We start from the raw sequence: 18,347 nt of genomic DNA on the forward strand, positions 1-18,347 counted from the left end.
ACAATGGCACTAAATTCATATCTCTCAATAGTTACCCTGAATGTAAATGGGCTAAATGCCCCAATCAAAACACACAGGGTATCAGAATGCATAAAAAAACAAGACCCATTGATATGTTGTCTACAAGAAACTCATTCTAGATGCAAAGACACCTCCATATTTAAAGTGAGGGGGTGGAAAACAATTTACCATGCTAATGTACACCAAAAGAAAGCTGGGGTGGCAATCCTTATATCAGATAAATTACATTTTAAGCCAAAGACTATTATAAGAGATAAGGAAGGACACTATATCATACTTAAAAGGTCTGTCCAACAAGAATATCTGACAATTGTAAATATCTATGGCCCTAAAATGGGAATAGCCAATTGTATAAACCAATTAATAACAAAATCAGAAAAACAAATTGACAATAATACAATAATAGTAGGGAACTTTAATACCCTCCTCACTGAAATGGACAGATCATCTAAGCAAAAGATCAACAAAAAAATAAAGGCTTTAAGTGACACACTGGACCAGATGGACATACAGATATATTCAGAACATTCCATCCCAAAGCAACAGAATACACATTCCTCTCTAGTGCACATTTTTCACTAGTGCCCATTCTTCTCTATTCTCCTGAATAGATTACAGCCTGGGTCGCAAATAAGGTCTCAAACAGTACCAAAAGATTGGGATCATTCCCAATGATCAATTTCAAACCACAGTGGTTTGAAACTAGAACTCAACCACAGTGGAAAGTTGGAGGCTAAGGAGCATCCTACTAAAGAATGAATGGGTCAACCAGGAAATTAAAGAAGAATTGGAAAAAATTCATAGAAACAAATGAAAATGAAAACACAACTGTTCAAAATCTTTGGGACACCCCAAAGACAGTCCCAAGAGGAAAGAATATAGCAATACAAGCCTTTCTCAAGAAATAAGAAAGGTCCAAGTTCTCAAGTACACAAACTAACCCTACACCTAAAGGAGCTGGAGAAAGAATAGCAAAGAAAGCCTAAACCCAACAGGAGAAGAGAAATCATGAAGATCAGAGCAGAAATCAATGAAATAGAAACCAAAAGAACAGTAGAACACATTAACAAAACTAGGAGCTGGTTCTTTGAAAGAATTAATAAGATTCATAAACCCCTGGCCAGACTTATCAAAAAGAAAAGAGAAAGGACACAAATTAATAAAATCATGAGTGAAAGAGGAGAGATCACAACCAACACCAAAGAAATACAATTATAAGAACATACTACAAGCAACTATACACCAGCAAATTTTACAATCTGGAAGAAATGGATGCATTCCTAGAGATATATAAACTATCAAAACTGAACCAGGAAGAAATAGAAAACTTGAACAGACCCATAACCAGTAAGGAGATTGAAGCAGTCATCAAAACTCTCCCAACAAACAAGAGCCCAGGGCCAGATGGTTTCCCAGGGGAATTCTACCAAACATTTAAAGAAGAATTAATACCTATTCCCCTGAAACTGTTCCAAAAAATAGAAATGGAAGGAAAATGTCCAAACCCATTTTATGAGGCCAACATTACCTTGATCCCAAAACCAGACAAGGATCCAGTCACAAAAGAGAATTACAGACCAATATCCTTGATGAACATGGATGCAAAAATTCTCACCAAAATACTAGCCAATAAGATCCAACAGTACAGTAAAAGGATTATCCAACAGGACCAAGTGGGATTTATTCCAGGGCTACAAGGTTGGTTCAACATCTACAAATCAATCAATATGATACAATACATTGTATCAAAATCAAGAACCATATGATACTCTCAATAGATGCTGAAAAAGCATTTGACAAAGTACAGCATCCTTTCTTGATCAAAACTCTTCATAATGTAGGGATAAAGAGTACATATTTCAATATCATAAAAGCCATCCATGAAAAACTCACAGCAAATATCATCCTCAATGGAGAAAAACTGACAGCTTTTCCCCTAAGGCCAGGAACACAGCAAGCCTGATCACCACTGCTATTCAACATAGTACTAGAAGTCCTAGCCTCAGCAATCAGACAACAACAACAACAAAAAAAATAAAAGGCATCCGAATTGGCGAAGAAGAAGTCAAACTCTCACTCTTTGCAGATGATATGATACTTTATGTGGAAAACCAAAAAGACTCCACTCCAAAACTGCTAGAACTTGTACAGGAATTCTATAAAGTGTCAGGATATGAAATCAATGCACAGAAGTCAGTTGCATTTTTATACACCAACAGAAAGAGAGAAGAAAGAGAAATTAGGGAGTCGATCCCATTTACAACTGCACTCAAAACCATAAGATACCTGGGAATAAACCTAACCAAAGAGGCTAAGAATCTGTACGCAGAAATCTATAAAGTACTCATGAAAGAAATTGAGGAAGACACAAAGAAATGGAAAAATGTTCCATCCTCCTGGATTGGAAGAACAAATACTGTGAAAATGTCTATGCTACCTGCAGCAATCTACACATTTAATGCAATCCCTATCAAAGTCCCACCCATTTTTTTCAAAGAAATGGAACAAATAATCCTAAAATTTATATGGAACAAGAAAAGACCTCGAATAGCCAAAGGAATGTTGAAAAGGAAAGCCAAAGTTGGTGGCATCACAATTCCAGACTTCAAGCTCTATTACAAAGCTGTCATCATCAAGACAGTATGGTACTGGCACAGAAACAGACACATAGATCAATGGAACAGAATAGAGAGCCCAGAAATAGACCCTCAACTCTATGGTCAACTAATCTTCGACAAAGCAGGAAAGAATGTCCAATGGAAAAAAGACAGCCTCTTCAACAAATGGTGTTGGGAAAATTGGACGGCCACATGAAAAATGAAATTGGACCATTTCCTTACACCACACACGAAAATAGAATCAAAATGGAGAAGGACCTCAATGTGAGAAAGGAATCCATCAAAATCCTTGAGGAGAACACAGGCAGCAACCTCTTCGACCTCAGCTGCAGCAACTTCTTCCTAGGAACATCGCCAAAGGCAAGGGAAGCAAGGGCAAAAATGAACTATTGGGACCTCATCAAGATCACAGCAAAGAAAATAGTTAATAAAACCAAAAGACAACTGAAAGAATGGGAGAAGGTATTTGCAAACGACATATCAGATAAAGGGCTAGTGTCCAAAATCTATAAAGAACTTAGCAAACTCAACACCAAAAGAACAAATAATCCAATCAAGAAATGGGCAGAGGACATGAACAGATATTTCTGCAAAGAAGACATCCAGATGGCCAACAGACACATGAAAAGTGTTGCACATCACTCAGCATCAGGGAAATACAAATCAAAACTACAATGAGATACCACCTCACACCAGTCAGAATGGCTAAAATTTAACCAGTCAGGAAATGACAGCTGTTGGTAAGGATGTGGAGAAAGGGGAACCCTCCTACACTGTTGGTGGGAATGCAAGCTGGTGCAGCCACTCTGGAAACAGTGTGGAGGTTCCTCAGAAAGTTGAAAATAGAGCTACTCTATGACCCAGCAATCACACTACTGTGTATTTACCTTAATGATACAAATATAATGATCCAAAGGGCCACTTGCACCCAAATGTTTATAGCAGCAATGTCCACAATAGCTGAACTATGGAAGAACCTAAATATCCATCAGCAGATGAATGGATAAGGAAGATGTGGTATATATATACAATGGAATACTATGCAGCTATCAAAATGAAATCTTGCCATTTGCAACAATGTGGATAGAACTAGAAGGTATTATGCTGAGAAAAATAAGTCAATCAGAGAAAGACAATTATTATATGATCTCTCTGGTATGAGAAATTTGAGAAACAGGCAGGGGTGGGGGGAAGGAAGGAAAAAAATGAAACAAGATGGATCTTGGGAGGGAGAGAAATCATAAGAGATTCTTAATCTGAGGAAACAAACTGAGGGTTGCTGGGTGGTGGGGGGCGGGGGAGGGATAAAGTAGCTGGGTTATGGACATTAGGGAGGGTATGTGCTATAGTGAGTGCTGTAAACTGTGTAAGACTTCACAGCAAATAATACATTATATGTTAATTTAAAAAAACAAAACAAAACAAAAAAACAAAGCATGGCTCTCAGCTATATGTTGTGTGTGGAGGGGGAGATTTCATATATTTATATTCATCTTCCAGTTTCTTTTTCTAGTCTTTCATTTTGCCATTCATGGATTCATTCAAATAATTCTTGAATTCATTTACATTTCCAACTGCCACACATATTCCACAAATACTTTTTTCATTTACCTAAACTTCCTCACTCAAGTTTTAAAGAATGCTGTGGTGTTCCTTCACAGTTTATTATCTTCTATGTATTAGTTTATCCATTGTTCAATTTATAAATTTTAGTTATGCCCTATTTCAGCCCACCTACACCAATTAACTCAGAGTTCCTAGAGGTTGGGCCTACACATGAATGTTTTAAGTTTTTTCTAGGCAATTATGATGCAAAATCAGTATTAGTAACTTCTAATTTAAGGCAAAAGTATTTTTGGGATGAAGAAATTCACCATATTTTAGCAAACATATCCTAATAAAAAATCTTTAAACAGGAAGAAATAAAAATCCTAAATCAGCATGCAAATAATGATATAACTTCAACATACCAGTAAAGCAAAAATTGACAGATTTGGAAGAATATTCATAGTATAAGTTTTTTTTACACTTTTCTTAATAAAAGAGAAAGCAAGTAAAGTAAAAAAAATGTAGGGATAAGTAACATTCTTAGCAAATTTGAATTACAGAAATACTTAGATCCTCATACTCAATAATACTCAATAAGGCAACTACACAAAGAAAGTACATGTGGAATATTCATAACATTTTATTACCTACTAGGCTTTAACCAAGTCTCAACAGAACAAAATGTGCTATCATATAGATGATATCCTCTTAGTAAAATAAAATTAAATTGGAAGTAAAGAACAAAAAATATTTTTAAACCATATATTTGGTCATTTAAAAACCTACTTTTATGTAATCTATTACTCAAACAAGGTGTAATAATAGAAATTTTAAAATAGTAGAACTAAATCATATGAAAAATGTTACTATCCAAACTTGGAAAATGCTGCTCAGATAGGTGTTAGAGGGGAATTCCTAAACCTTAAATGCTTATGTTTTTAAAAGAATGTTTAAAACACACTAAAAAAAAAAAAAAAGTAAATGCCTTCAGTTAATTTATAAAATAGAAAGTATTTTGAATATGAAACCTAAAAAAAATTCATCCTGAATAGTTTTTTTAAAATAAAATAATACATCATACTTAACATTGTACTAAAGATACAGTATAAAATAATAATAATAATATCTAATTTTTAGAGTTTTAAAATAAGCTAGACCTACAATATTGCACAATTAAGTACATGATACAACAAGTAGGATGAAGTAATTAAAGGCATAAAGCCTTCAAAGAAAGAACATACTATTTCTATTTGTAGATGACATAATTGTATATCTGAAAAACCCAAGAGAATCCGTGGAAAATCCATTGCAAACACTAGGAGAATTTAGCAATGAAACTCTAATATTAATATACAAAAATCAATGGCTTTCATATGTACAAATAATAATGAACTAGAAGATATAATGAAAGAGAAGACACAATTTACACAAACAACAATAAACAACAACAACAACTTGGTTATAAGGTTAACAAGAGCTACGTAAACTTACATGAGGAAAATTTTGTATTTCCGAAATATAGAACAGTACACTTGAACAAATGAAAAGACAGACATTTTAGGATAGGAAGACTGAACATCATAAAATTATCAATTTCCCCTAAATATCCCCTCCATACCGATCACCTCTCAAGCATCCTGATCTAACATTATAGATAAGTCCTCTACTCCCAAATACCTACCTGGTGAACTGGAAATACTGATTCCACTGATCTTTGTATATTCCCTCAAGCATGCTACTCCTGTGCTTAGCCAAATACCTGACACATAGTGAGTGATCAATAAATATAGATCATAACTTTCCTTGTAAATATATCGGGTAATCAATAAATCTAATGCATTTCCAAAAAATATGAACAAGCAAAAATCACTAAGAAAATCTAAAAAAGAAGAAGAAAATGAAGGAGGCTAACTGAAATATATATTAAAATGTTGTTATAAAACCTATATTTAAAATTGTGTGGCATCCAGAAAAACAGCATATAGTATGAGAAAAACAATGAGACAAAAGAGACTCCAGAAACAGTGTATTTTTCAATCTGTTGTATGATAAAAATGGTACCTCAAACAAAGTGGGGGGAAAATACAAAAATATTAATAAATGGTATTGACAAAACTGAATAGCCATTTGGAAGAATATATCATTGGATTTATATTTCACAACATACACCAGTACAAACTCCAAATGAATTAGATATCTAAATGCAGATAAATGATGATAGATACATAGATGATAGATAAATGAGATAGATAGATAGATGATAGATGATAGATAGAAAAAGGAAGGGAGAGAAGGAAAGAACAAAGGAGGGAGGGGACAGAGGGAAGGAGAGGGGGAAAAGTGACAGAAGAAAGATGTGAGTAAATTCCTCTGTTACCTAGAGGGGGGGAGAAATTCCTAAACATGACTCAGTGTCCAGAAAAAATAAAACAAAAATAGGTCATTTTGAACATTTTGAAAAATTGAAATAAACAAGCTTTGTAAGGCAAAAACAATAACAAGTACAAGCAAAATCAAAAGACAAATGACAGTGATAAAACAGGAAAAATTATTTACAATTTATGTCATAGCAGAGCTGATACCTCTAATATATAGTTTCTTAAAAATTCAGTCTGACCTAATAGGTTTAGACTTAACCCTATTAAGGTAAAACCAAAGCAAACATTTCTTTCCATAGTCCAATATTCACTGGTTCTAGGTAAAACTTTTCCAGTCTTTTCTACAATAAAAGTATTTCTTTTTGATCAAGGCTATGTTAGATAAATTCAATTCTCTATTACACATTATACAAGAAGAGCTTTTCATAAAAACAGGAATATTTTAAAGCCGTTTCATCTCCAATAAAATCTCTGGCAATATATGACCTATGTCCTATTGTAATCATTGATAACACCCTTGCTTGCTCTCAAAACTCTCCTACTTTGAATGATGAATTACATTAACCTTGTTTGTAGAGCAAATGAAGACCAGTTTTCATCAGAGTGTCACAGAAGGACTTTTATCCACATTAGCTGGCATTCATGAACTAGCAGATTCAGGTACCCTAACCATCCCTCCCTGTGCTGTTGCACCATAAACTGTTAAAAGGCCAAACTCTTACAATTCCAATAATTGGAATGAAGGCTAAATGCAATTAATTCTATAAGTTTTAACTATTATGTTTGATTCTCCTAAAATTACATCATATAACTGGAATATTAGGAAGGCTTGCTGACAAAATGAAAATAAGAGTAGGTGTTAACAATGCCTGTATACCCTCTATCTACCCTCAGAAGTTACAAACATATGTTTTTCACTTTTCCTGGTTAAAAATTCCATCCTTCATAATTTGTTTTCTGACCTAAACATTGGCAGTATCAATAGCATAAGATAATATCCGCTATTAGAGAAAGTAGGAGAAAACACAATAATTTACCGCCGTTTAGCTCAAATCACTGAAATGAAAAGGCCTAATACAAGTGAAAAGGATATTTTGCTAACCCTATGTGTGCTGAAAATAGCTAACAGTGACTTTCTCACTCACGAAGGGCTTCCTGAAGGCAACTGAATAAAAGCATGCATAGCTTCCACAGTCCCCACAGAGCCAACTCTGTGGTAATGGTTTGGTCATATTTCCTCTAATAGATCTACTAATAAAATTTTTGAAACAAAATTGTTTCTTTCCAGTAGCCAATGAATTTACAATGATCATTTTTACATGGCTATTCACCATAAATAAGCTAGGCCTTTATCTCGCAGCATCACTGAAATATAAGCAGGCATATTTCTTTATAGAAATATACCACAGTGATGTGCTACATCCATTGACCTTTCCAAATAATCTTGCTCTGTGAAAAAAAGGCAATATTAATTTCCTCAAGAATAAGAGCTGATGCAGTTGTCAAAGATAAAGCAAAAAGGACACAAAAGCAGCAAACTCCAAATGTGCTCTGGATACTGAAATAATGATAGCAAAGGAGATCAGTGACCTCGAGAATGACAACGAACTAAAGTGGGATTTAGAGGTCCCTAAGTATAATGTATTCACCGACACTTTTTATTTCAAATGGACAAGCAATGGAGCAGAATTAATGCCCTGTGGAACTCATGGCTGTGCATTGAAATCCACCAAGTTACCAAGACTTATGGGCTTTCCAAACAACCCAGGTGAAGGTGGCACTCTACGATATGCCTAACCAGCAGAATACAGATTTGATTCTCCAACCCTTGAGAAAATCACAGAGCAGTCACTTTGAGCTAAGACTCCAAATTACAGCTGTGGTTCAGCTTAGATTTTTTTTTTTTTTTTTTAAATGAAACTTGCTGACTAAGGCCATAATATTTTATTTATCTTTTCCCTTTAATGGTATTTATCAGAATAGAATTGGTCTCTTGTTACCACTCTGAATACATTGGGCTTTGCTGGATACCTAGCTGGGTACATTTACTCAAACCTCATTGTGGCTATCAGGAAATGAATTTGCTAATTGATTGTAGAAACCAAAGAAGAAACAGGAAGAGTAAACACAAAAGGATAACATTCTTTAGGAATGCTGTCAAACTGCATTTCGGACAGCTCCCTCTTGGCCAAATAATACACAAAACAAAGCATACAGGGGCTGTCAGCCATGGAGAGGCAGAGAAGAGAAAAGAACAGCAGATTGAATATAGAAATAATTTGTCATCTCAAAAGACTTCTAAAGTTCAATAAAAGACTGTTTGGAATCTAACTGAAATGATTCTGGGAATGAAATGACATCAGCACTCAGTGAAGGCACATTAGGAAAATACAGTTGCTTGAGTGAAAAACTAACGGAGCCCTCAGTTTGGCCTAATGGTGCATGGGGAAAGGCACCTCCCAAGGTCACTCACTTCAGCACCACCACAAATCAATGTGATGGAACATCCTGATGACACTAGGCAAGCCCCTTCATAGTGTGTGACAGTGAGAACACTCTAACTTCAAAGGGAAGTACTTAGGATAAGAGCATAAAGAAGAAGAAACAGGGCTTTACCAAACTCTCTACAAGAATTCTGTCAAGCTTTGCTCCTTCCCCTACTGAAATGTAAAGCACACATTCAGAAACAGAAAGGAAAGCCTGAATCCTCCATTTCCTTAAAATAATTCTGTTTCACTCAACAACTTTAACTGAATATTACTAAGTATTAGGAAGACTCTGTTCTTAGCACTGGGGACCTGCAAGTCATAACACTTATTTTTATGAAGTTGCTATCTAGTAGGGAATACATGATAATAATACAATGTTCTTGTACTAAAAACATACACAATATGCACAATGGTGGACTCTATATGAAGAATTCACACATGTGAGATGCTTAAGTGTGATGTTGATGGTGAATATGAGTTGGCCATGCAGATAAGGCAGAGAAGAAGGAAGGAATTGGAGTGCACAAAACTGCTATTGCCAAGGAATACAGAAAGACATTGTACAGCAGGAGTCAAGTTGCTGTCCAGCTGTGGGTGCCCTTTTAAGTTTAGACCCTCAGCATGAACAGAGACTTGCTGGTAAAATCTTCCCTTGAAAGAGTTGTCAATTTTCTTTTTCTCCAATTTCTCCTCTCTACATTTTCCCTTGAACCTACTCCAAATAGGCATTTGACTCTATCATTTTGCTAAAATAGTTTCTGCCAAGGTCACCAATAATCTTTATGTTGCTAAATCCAAAGTCAATTTTCAATCCTTAAAATTTTGCCTACCAATTTTTTTTTAATTTTTATTAACATATAATGTATTATTAGCCACAGGGGTACAAGTCTGTGAATCATCGGGCTTATACATTTCATAGCACTCACCATAGCACATACCCTCCCCAATTTCCATAACCCAGCCAACCTATCCCTACCCTCCCACCCCCCAGAAACCCTCAGTTTATTTTGTGAGACTGAGTCTCTTATAGTTTGTCTCCCTCCTGATCCCATCTTGTTTCATTTTTTCCTTCCCTACCTCCACAACCCTCCACTCTGCCTCTCAAATTCCTCATATCAGAGAGATTATATAATTGTCTTTCTCTGATTGACTTATTTTGCTCAGCATGATGCCCTCTAGTTCCATTCATGTCATTGCAAATGGCAAAATTTTGTTTCTTTTGATGGCTGCATAGTATTCCATTGTATATATATACCACATCTTCTTTATCCATTCATCTGTTGATGGACAACTAGGTTCTTTCCATAGTTTGGCAATTGTGGACATTGCTGCTATAAATGTTTGGGTGCATGTGCCCCTTTGGATTTGCTCTGTCAATATTTAATAGAATATACCACATCCTCCTTCTGGGGATACATTGTTCCTTTGACTCCTGGGACACAAGTCTCTTGGCGCTCCTCCTACCTCAGAGGACCAGCCCCACCCCCACCCCACTTTATCTCCTTTGCTGTTTTCCCCTCATGTCCTTGTGACATAACTGTTGAAGAAACTCAGGACTCAGCCCTCAGACCTCTTCTTTCTTAATGCAGACTAACTTCCTGGGACATCCCACCCAGTCCCACACTTTAAAAAAAATCTATATGCTAGTGACTTTCACATTTATACTTATGGCCTAGATCTCAATTATAAACTCCAAGTTTATAGATCTCACTGCCTACTAAACATTTACATTGTAATTCTCATAGAAATCTCAGCCTTACCACATCCCAGAGGAAACTTCTTACTTCTCCCCCAGCTTGTTCCCACTATAATCTTTCCACCTCAGTTAATAGTAATTCCATTTTTCCATTGTTTGTGGCTGAAATCTTAGTGTCACCCATGACTTTTCTCTTTCTCTTACAACCCATATTCAATCCAACACTAAATCTCTTTCAGAGTCTATCCAGAATCTCACCCTTTCTCAGTACTTCTACTATCAAAATCCTGGTTCACCACATCACCCTTCACTGAGAATATTGTAATACTCTCCAGAGTGGGTTTCCACACTTCTGTTCTTATAATCAGAATGATTGTTCAAAAACTTAAATCAGGCCATGGCTTTTCTCTGCTCAGATCCATCTAATAACTCTCACCAAAGGCAGAGTATAACCAGTAATTCCCTCCCACCACTACTACCTACCTCACCACCTGTCATTTTTGCCCACTCCTTTAGTCTTACTTAGTTTCAGCCACACCAGCCTCCTTTCCAGTCCTCAGACATGCAGAGCAGTCTCCCACTTCAAAGCCTTTGTACTTGCTTTTCACTCGTTTTTAATGCTTTCCCCTCATGGAATAAAATAAAATATAAATATAAATAAATGTATATTTCTATATAAACATTTACATATAAATAAGTGCATGTGTAAATATAAAATAAAATCCTTTACCCTCATTTTCCTTAGTACCTATTGAAATATCACCTTTGCTAAACTATGCAAAGAGCCCAGATGTCCACCGACAGAGGAATGGATAAAAAAGATAAAAAGATATAATGGACTATTACTCACCTATCAAAAAGAATGAAGTCTTCCCATTTGCAACAACATGGATGGAACTAGGGTGTATTGTGTTCCATGGAAAAAGTCAAAGACAAATCCCATATGATTTCACTCATATGTGGAATTGAAGAAACAAAACTGATGAACACAGTGGAAGGGAAGGAAAAATAAAATTGGATAAAAACAGAGAGGAAGACAAACCAAAAAAAATTTTAACTATAGAGAATGAACTGAGGGTTGCTGGAGGGGTGGTGGGTAGGGGAATGGGATAATTGGGTGAGCATATACCTCATAAGGAAGAGCACTTGATGTAATGAGTACTATGTGTTATATGCAACTGATGAGTCACTAAATTCTAACCCAAAATTAATAATAAACTATATGTTAACTAACTTGAATTTAAATAAAACTGAGTAAGTAAATAAATAAGTAAATATGTCCTCAGCAAGGCCTTCCATAACCACTAATTATAAAAGAGCAGCCCTTCTCCCTTACTCTTGCATTCTTTATTTCCCTTTCCCTGCTTTTTCTACACTGCACTATTACCAGCTTAGTCTATGTTTTTATGTGTATTTATTTATCTGTATAGCCTTCACCAGAACATAAGTTCTATGAGGGTCAAGGCTTTGTCTGTTACATTCACTGGTGTACCCCCAGCTCTCAGAATAGTGCCAACTGTGTAGAAGGCACTCAAAAAAAATTTATTGACTTATGATGGGAATGAACAGAAATGGTTCATAGCACCTTAGCACTCAGAAGACAGTCACTTCTTTAAAATGCCATCAATATCAGTTCCTCCAGAAAGAAGGAGCTAGACGCTGACACTAGAACCACATAACTCCTAAATTCCCCTCTTGCTTAAACAAAACACACACACACACACACACACACACACACACAGTTTCACTTATATGTGGAACATAAGCAATAGCTCGGAGGACCATAGGGGAAGGGAGGGAAATCCAAAGGGGGAGAAATCAGAGAGGGAGATGTACCATGAGAACTATAGGCCCTGAGAAACAATCTGGGGGACTCAGTGGGGATGAGGGGAGGGGGTAACAGTGTGATGGGTATTGAAGAGAGCATGCACTATGATGAGACTGGGTGTTATACTTAACTAATGAATCATTGAACACTGCATCAAGGACTAATTATGTACTATACAGTGGCTAACTGAATATAATAAAAATAATTTCTTTTTTTTTTTTTTTTTTTTTTTTTTTTGTCAGAGAGAGTGAGCACGGCAGATAGAGTGGCAGGCAGAGGCAGAGGGAGAAGCAGGCTTCATGCTGAGCAATGAGCCCGATGTGGGACTCGATCCCAGGATGCTGGGATCATGACCTGAGCCGAAGGCAGCCGCTTAACCAACTGAGCCACCCAGGAGTCCCTAAAATAATTTCTAAAAAACACGCATACACAAAAAGTAAGTATTAAAATTCTCATAATTAAATATAGATGTAATCACTTATAAGGTCCTCTTATAAACTTCATAAAGTTGCTAGTTTGAAAACATCATCTTAAGTATGTTTTGTTATATTTCATCCTTCAACTAAATTCCTACTTAGACCATACCCAACTAGTAGGTTCAAGGTTCCATTACCTTTGGAGAAAATTTTATACTAACTTTTTAAAAAGAATTTTTAGAGAAAAATAAGGTGCTAAAATTTAAGATGTACATATCCTTCTCCTAGGAATTTCATCCTAGGTATATAACCTAGGAAAACCCTCCCATGTGCACACAAGGAAAAATGTATGCAAAATGTTTATTACAGCATTAGTTGTAATGGGAGGAAATTAGAAACAATCTAAATATCCATCAGTAAAAGAATGGATAAATAAGCTGTGGTATATTCTTAGAGAGGATTACTAAATAGCCCTTAAGAATTAGAGCCTCAGGAGGAGAGAGGCAAGATGGCAGAGAAGTGGCAGAATGTTCAGTTAAATAGTTATCAAACCATTCCAAACACCTACAAACTCAACAGGAGATCAAAGAGAAGAAGAGCATCAATTATAGGAACAGAAAATCGACCACTTTCTGAAAGGTAAGATGTACGGAGCAGCAAATCCAAAGCAATAGATTGTGCGGGGAGAGGCTGGCTCCTGGCAAGCGGCAGAGCAATGGGGCACAAAATGGGAACTTTTTGAAGACTGCTCCACTGAAGGATGTTGTTACAGAGGCTAAGCATGGATGGAGCCCTCGCCGGGACAGTGTGGTCTCAGGATCCACAGGGTAACTGAAAGATTGGGGGTGTCCGAGTGTAACAGAGCTCCCAGGTATTGGAGCAGGAAAGCAAACTACAGAGACAGAGCCAAAGAGTGAGCGCTCATCTCAGGATTACCTGAAACCATGATCTGTGGCATAGTTGAGCCACTGCTCTTTGAGCAGGGACCCCACAGGTGGCAGATCTGGGGAGACTAAACTTCCTCCCCTGGAGGCAGGAATTTGCTGGGTTTGGAGACTCCAAACAGGGCTGTGCATCAGAGATAGAAACCCTCAGTCACAGGCCAGTGGAGCTCAGAGTGCGGACAGAGACCAGGGAGAGGGGAGTGAATGACCCCTTTTCTCTGAAGGCACACTGAGGAGTGGGGCTCCGAGCTCTCGGCTCCTCTGGGGTGGAGATTAGGAGGCTGCCATTTTCATTCTCCTCCTCCAAAGCTCTACAGAAAGTGTTCAGGGAACAAAAACTCCTGAGAGCGAACTTGAGATTTCTTACCCTGGCCCCTGGCAAGGGCAGTGCAATTCTGCCTCGAGCAAAGACATTTTTGCCCCTCCCCCAGAAGATTAGCAAGAACATCCAGCCAAGACCAAGCTCACTGATCAAGGAGAACAACAGAACTCCAGAGATAGGGAAAGCAATGCATGGATTCATGGCTTTCTCCCCATGATCCTTTAGTCTTGCAAAGTTAATTTTTTTTTATTTTATTTCTTTCTTATTCTAATTTTTTTAATTGTTCCTCTTTCCTCTTTTAATGTTTTTTTAACCAATGTATCTTAACAATACCTTCTTTTAAAAAATCTTTTTAGACCTTCATTATTATAGTCATATTTTATCCTTCATTGTATTTAACCTTATTTTTTTATACATATAGGCTTTTTATTTTTTCTACAAAATTTTGGGAAACAGTTTCTTCTAATAGATCAAAATATAACCTAAATCTAGCACAGGGCTTTGTTTTAGTCTCCAGCCTGAGCACATTCTCTCCTTTTTTTTTTTTCTTTCTTTTTCCAACCAAATTATCTTACCAATTCCTTTTTAAGAATTTTTATCTTTACAGTCAATTCTATCCCTTCATCATGCTTACCCTTATTTTGTATATATATAAGTTTTTCTTTCTTTAAAATTTTGGGAGGTAGGTTCTTCTAAGAGACCAAAATACACCAAATATCAAGTGGGTGGCCCTGTTCTATTCACCAGTCTAATATATATATATATATATATATATATATATATATATATATATATATATATGTGTGTATATATATTTTTTTTTTAATTTCTTTTTACACCCTTTCTTCTCCCCCCTGGTTTGGGGTCTCCTCTGATTTGGTTAGCATACATTTTTCTGGGGTCTTTGCCACCCTTTTAGTATTTTATTTTCTCATTCATATATTCTTATCTGGATAGACTGACAAGGCAGAAAAACTCACCACAAAAAAAAGAACAAGAGGCAGTACTGATGGCTAGGGACCTAATCAATACAGACATTGGTAATATGTCAGATCTAGAGTTCAGAATGACGATTCTTATGGAGCTAGCCAGACTTGAAAAGGGCATGGAAGATATTAGAGAAATGCTGTCTGGAGAAATAAAAGCCCCTTCTGAAGAAATAAAAGAACTAAAATCTAACCAAACTGAAATCAAAAAAGCTATTAATGAGGTGCAATAAAAAATGGAGGTTCTTACTGCTAGGATAAATGAGGCAGAAGAGAGAATTAGTGATATAGAAGACCAAATGACAGAGAATAAAGAAGCTGAGCAAAAGAGAGACAAACAACTACTGGACCATGAGGGGAGAATTTGAGAGATAAGTGATACCATAAGATGAAACAATATTAGAATAATTGGGATTCCAGAAGAAGAAGAAGAAAGAAGAGAACAAAGACAGAGAGAAGAAGAAAGGCAGAAGGTATATTGGAGCAAATTATAATAGAGAATTTCCCTAATATGGCAAAGAGAAAAAGCATCAAAATCCAGGAGGCACAGAGAACCCCCCACCTCAAAATAAAAAAAGACAGAGAGGGGCAGAAGGTATACTGGGGGTAAGATGCTTTGGTTTACATTTTAGTGAGATCACTCTCGGGGAGCAATTTGGGGAGTAAAATGGAGGACTAAAGTGAATGGAAGTAGTAAGACCAGTTTGGAGGCTTTTATAATGATCCAGGCAAAAGATAATGAAGTCTTGAACTAAGTTAGTGGTATGGGAGTGGAGAAAAGCAGATGAAAGTAAAAGTATTTGGGACATAAAATCAATAACACTCTTTTTTTTTTTTTTTTTTTTTTTTTTAAGATTTTGTATTAGGATGCCTGAGTGGTTCAGTTGGTTAAGTGTCTGCCTTCAGCTCAGGTCATGATCCCCAGGTCCTAGGATCGAGTTCCATGTTGGGTTCCTTGCTCAGCAGAGAGCCTGCTTCTCCCTCTGCCTGCTGATCCCCCTGTTTGTGCTCTCTCTTTCTCTCCCTGACAAATAAATAATTTTTTTTTAAAAAAAGATTATTTGAGAGAGGTGCACAAGTGTCCTTGAGCATAGAGAAGGGGCAGAGGGAGAGGGAGCAAGATTCTTAAGCAGACTCCATGCTGAACACAGAGCATGAAGGGGTCTTGATCTCATAACCCTGAGATCATGAACTGAGCTGAAACCAAGAGTCCAGCACTCAACCAACTGTACCACCTTTGCATCCCTAAAATCAACAGGACTCATGTGCAAAGTGCAGAAGAAAATCCAAGTTGTCTTTCAACGTTCTAGTTTGTTGAAATGAGTGGCTAATAACTGTACTCACTAGGATAGGAAATTAAGGGGAAGAGCAGATTTGGAAGTGACAGGAGAGACAAAGAGTTAATATATTTTGATTCCAGCCATCTGTGAGAGGATATGCAGGAAGCAAGTGGCTTGATAGGCCTGTAGCTCTGGGAGAAAATTTTTGGTGTTCATGTATAGTTGGCAATTTAAATCATGGAAGTGAGTAAGACCTGCCTGGAGAATACAGAGACTGGAGGTTAAGAGAGAAGAGAACCAAGGCTGGAACTCTGGGATCACCACATTGAAAGGGCAACAACAGAGGGGATCCCATGAAAAAGTATGAACAGAAGTGGGTGGAGATATTGAGGAAGAATCCAGAGATCATGGAAGGCAACTTCAGGCCATTAAACCTGAGAATTGGTCAGCACAAACCCTGTGCCCTCTCCTGCATTGAAATAATTAACAACTGCCTCCTCCTCCTGAAGGTTAATTTCTCCACCTGGGCTTTGGATGACTTCAAAATTGGATATGTAAACCCATGAAGGATGTTAGATATGTTGTCAAGAAAAATCTTAAGGGGGTGGGGCACCTGGGTGGCTCAGTGGGTTAAGCCTCTGCCTTCAGCTCAGGTCATGATCCCAGGATCCTGGGATCAAGCTCTGCATCCGTCGCTCTGCTCAGCAGGGAGCCCGCTTCTGTCTCTCTCTCTGCCTGCCTCTTTACCTACTCGTGATCTCTCTCTCTCTCTGTCAAATAAATAAATAAATAAAAATAGAAAAAAAGAAAAGAAAAATCTTAAGGGGATCAATTTCCAGACCCTCAAATTTCATATGACCCCTCCTAAAACTGACCTACCTGAGAATACACTTTAGGTCCAAGCATTAGAAAAGTTCTTTCCCACCTTCCCTTTAACAATCACTTCCTTGGGGCACCTGGGTAGCTCAGTCAGTTAAACCTCCAACTCTTGATTTTGGTAAAGGTGATGATCTCAGGGTCTTGAGATCAAGCCAAGTGTCAGGCACCCACTGGGCATAGACCCTGTTAAGATTGTCTCTCTCCCTCTGCCTCTCTCCTCCCCCACCCTTTAGTGCATACATGTGTGAGCACACACGCGCGTGTGCGCACACACACCTCTAAGAAAACAAAACAAAACAAAAACACTTTCCCTTCACAAAAGAAAGGCATTCTCCTCATCCATTCTAAATTGTAATTGGATACATTTCACTAGGGTATAAAAATCTCCAAAGTGCCAAAGAAACAACATAAGAGTTTAGTTTCAGTGAAAACTTCTTGAATCATTTAAGCACCTGAAACACATTATGGGCCTTCTGTTATCTTATAATATTTCTGTTAAGAGCTCAGCATGGCTCTAGAATTCTGGGCTCTGGAGCCACCTTCGTGACTTTTTCCAATTCTCTGCAACGTCTTTGGACTTTGACCAACTTCTTTCAGGTACAGCCTAGAAGCTCCAACCAACTTCTCTAGTGCTGTGGGAGACTGGGATCTCACACAGGTGTAATCCCGAATCTTAAGGAAGTTAACTCTCTGCAGGGCAATGCTGGAGCTATGATGCAGGTAGGTAAAGTCTTCCCCCTTTATTCAGAAAGATGGTCCTGAGACACATTTTATTAGGCTCTCCCAGGTGATTGTGTGGTATCCAGAAACCAGTCTTCTATAGCAGTGGCCAATCAGATAAAGCTTCCTTTATTAGCTCTCGTCTTCTTCCTTTACTTTCCTGTCTCGATGTTCCCTGCATGGTAAGCCTTTGTCTCAGGCTCTGCTTTTGGGGAAACCTAT

The sequence above is a fragment of the Enhydra lutris genome, unplaced genomic scaffold (assembly GCF_002288905.1).
Source record: "Enhydra lutris kenyoni isolate GAN:26980312 unplaced genomic scaffold, ASM228890v2 scaffoldscaffold28, whole genome shotgun sequence".
Lineage (NCBI taxonomy): Eukaryota > Metazoa > Chordata > Mammalia > Carnivora > Mustelidae > Enhydra > Enhydra lutris.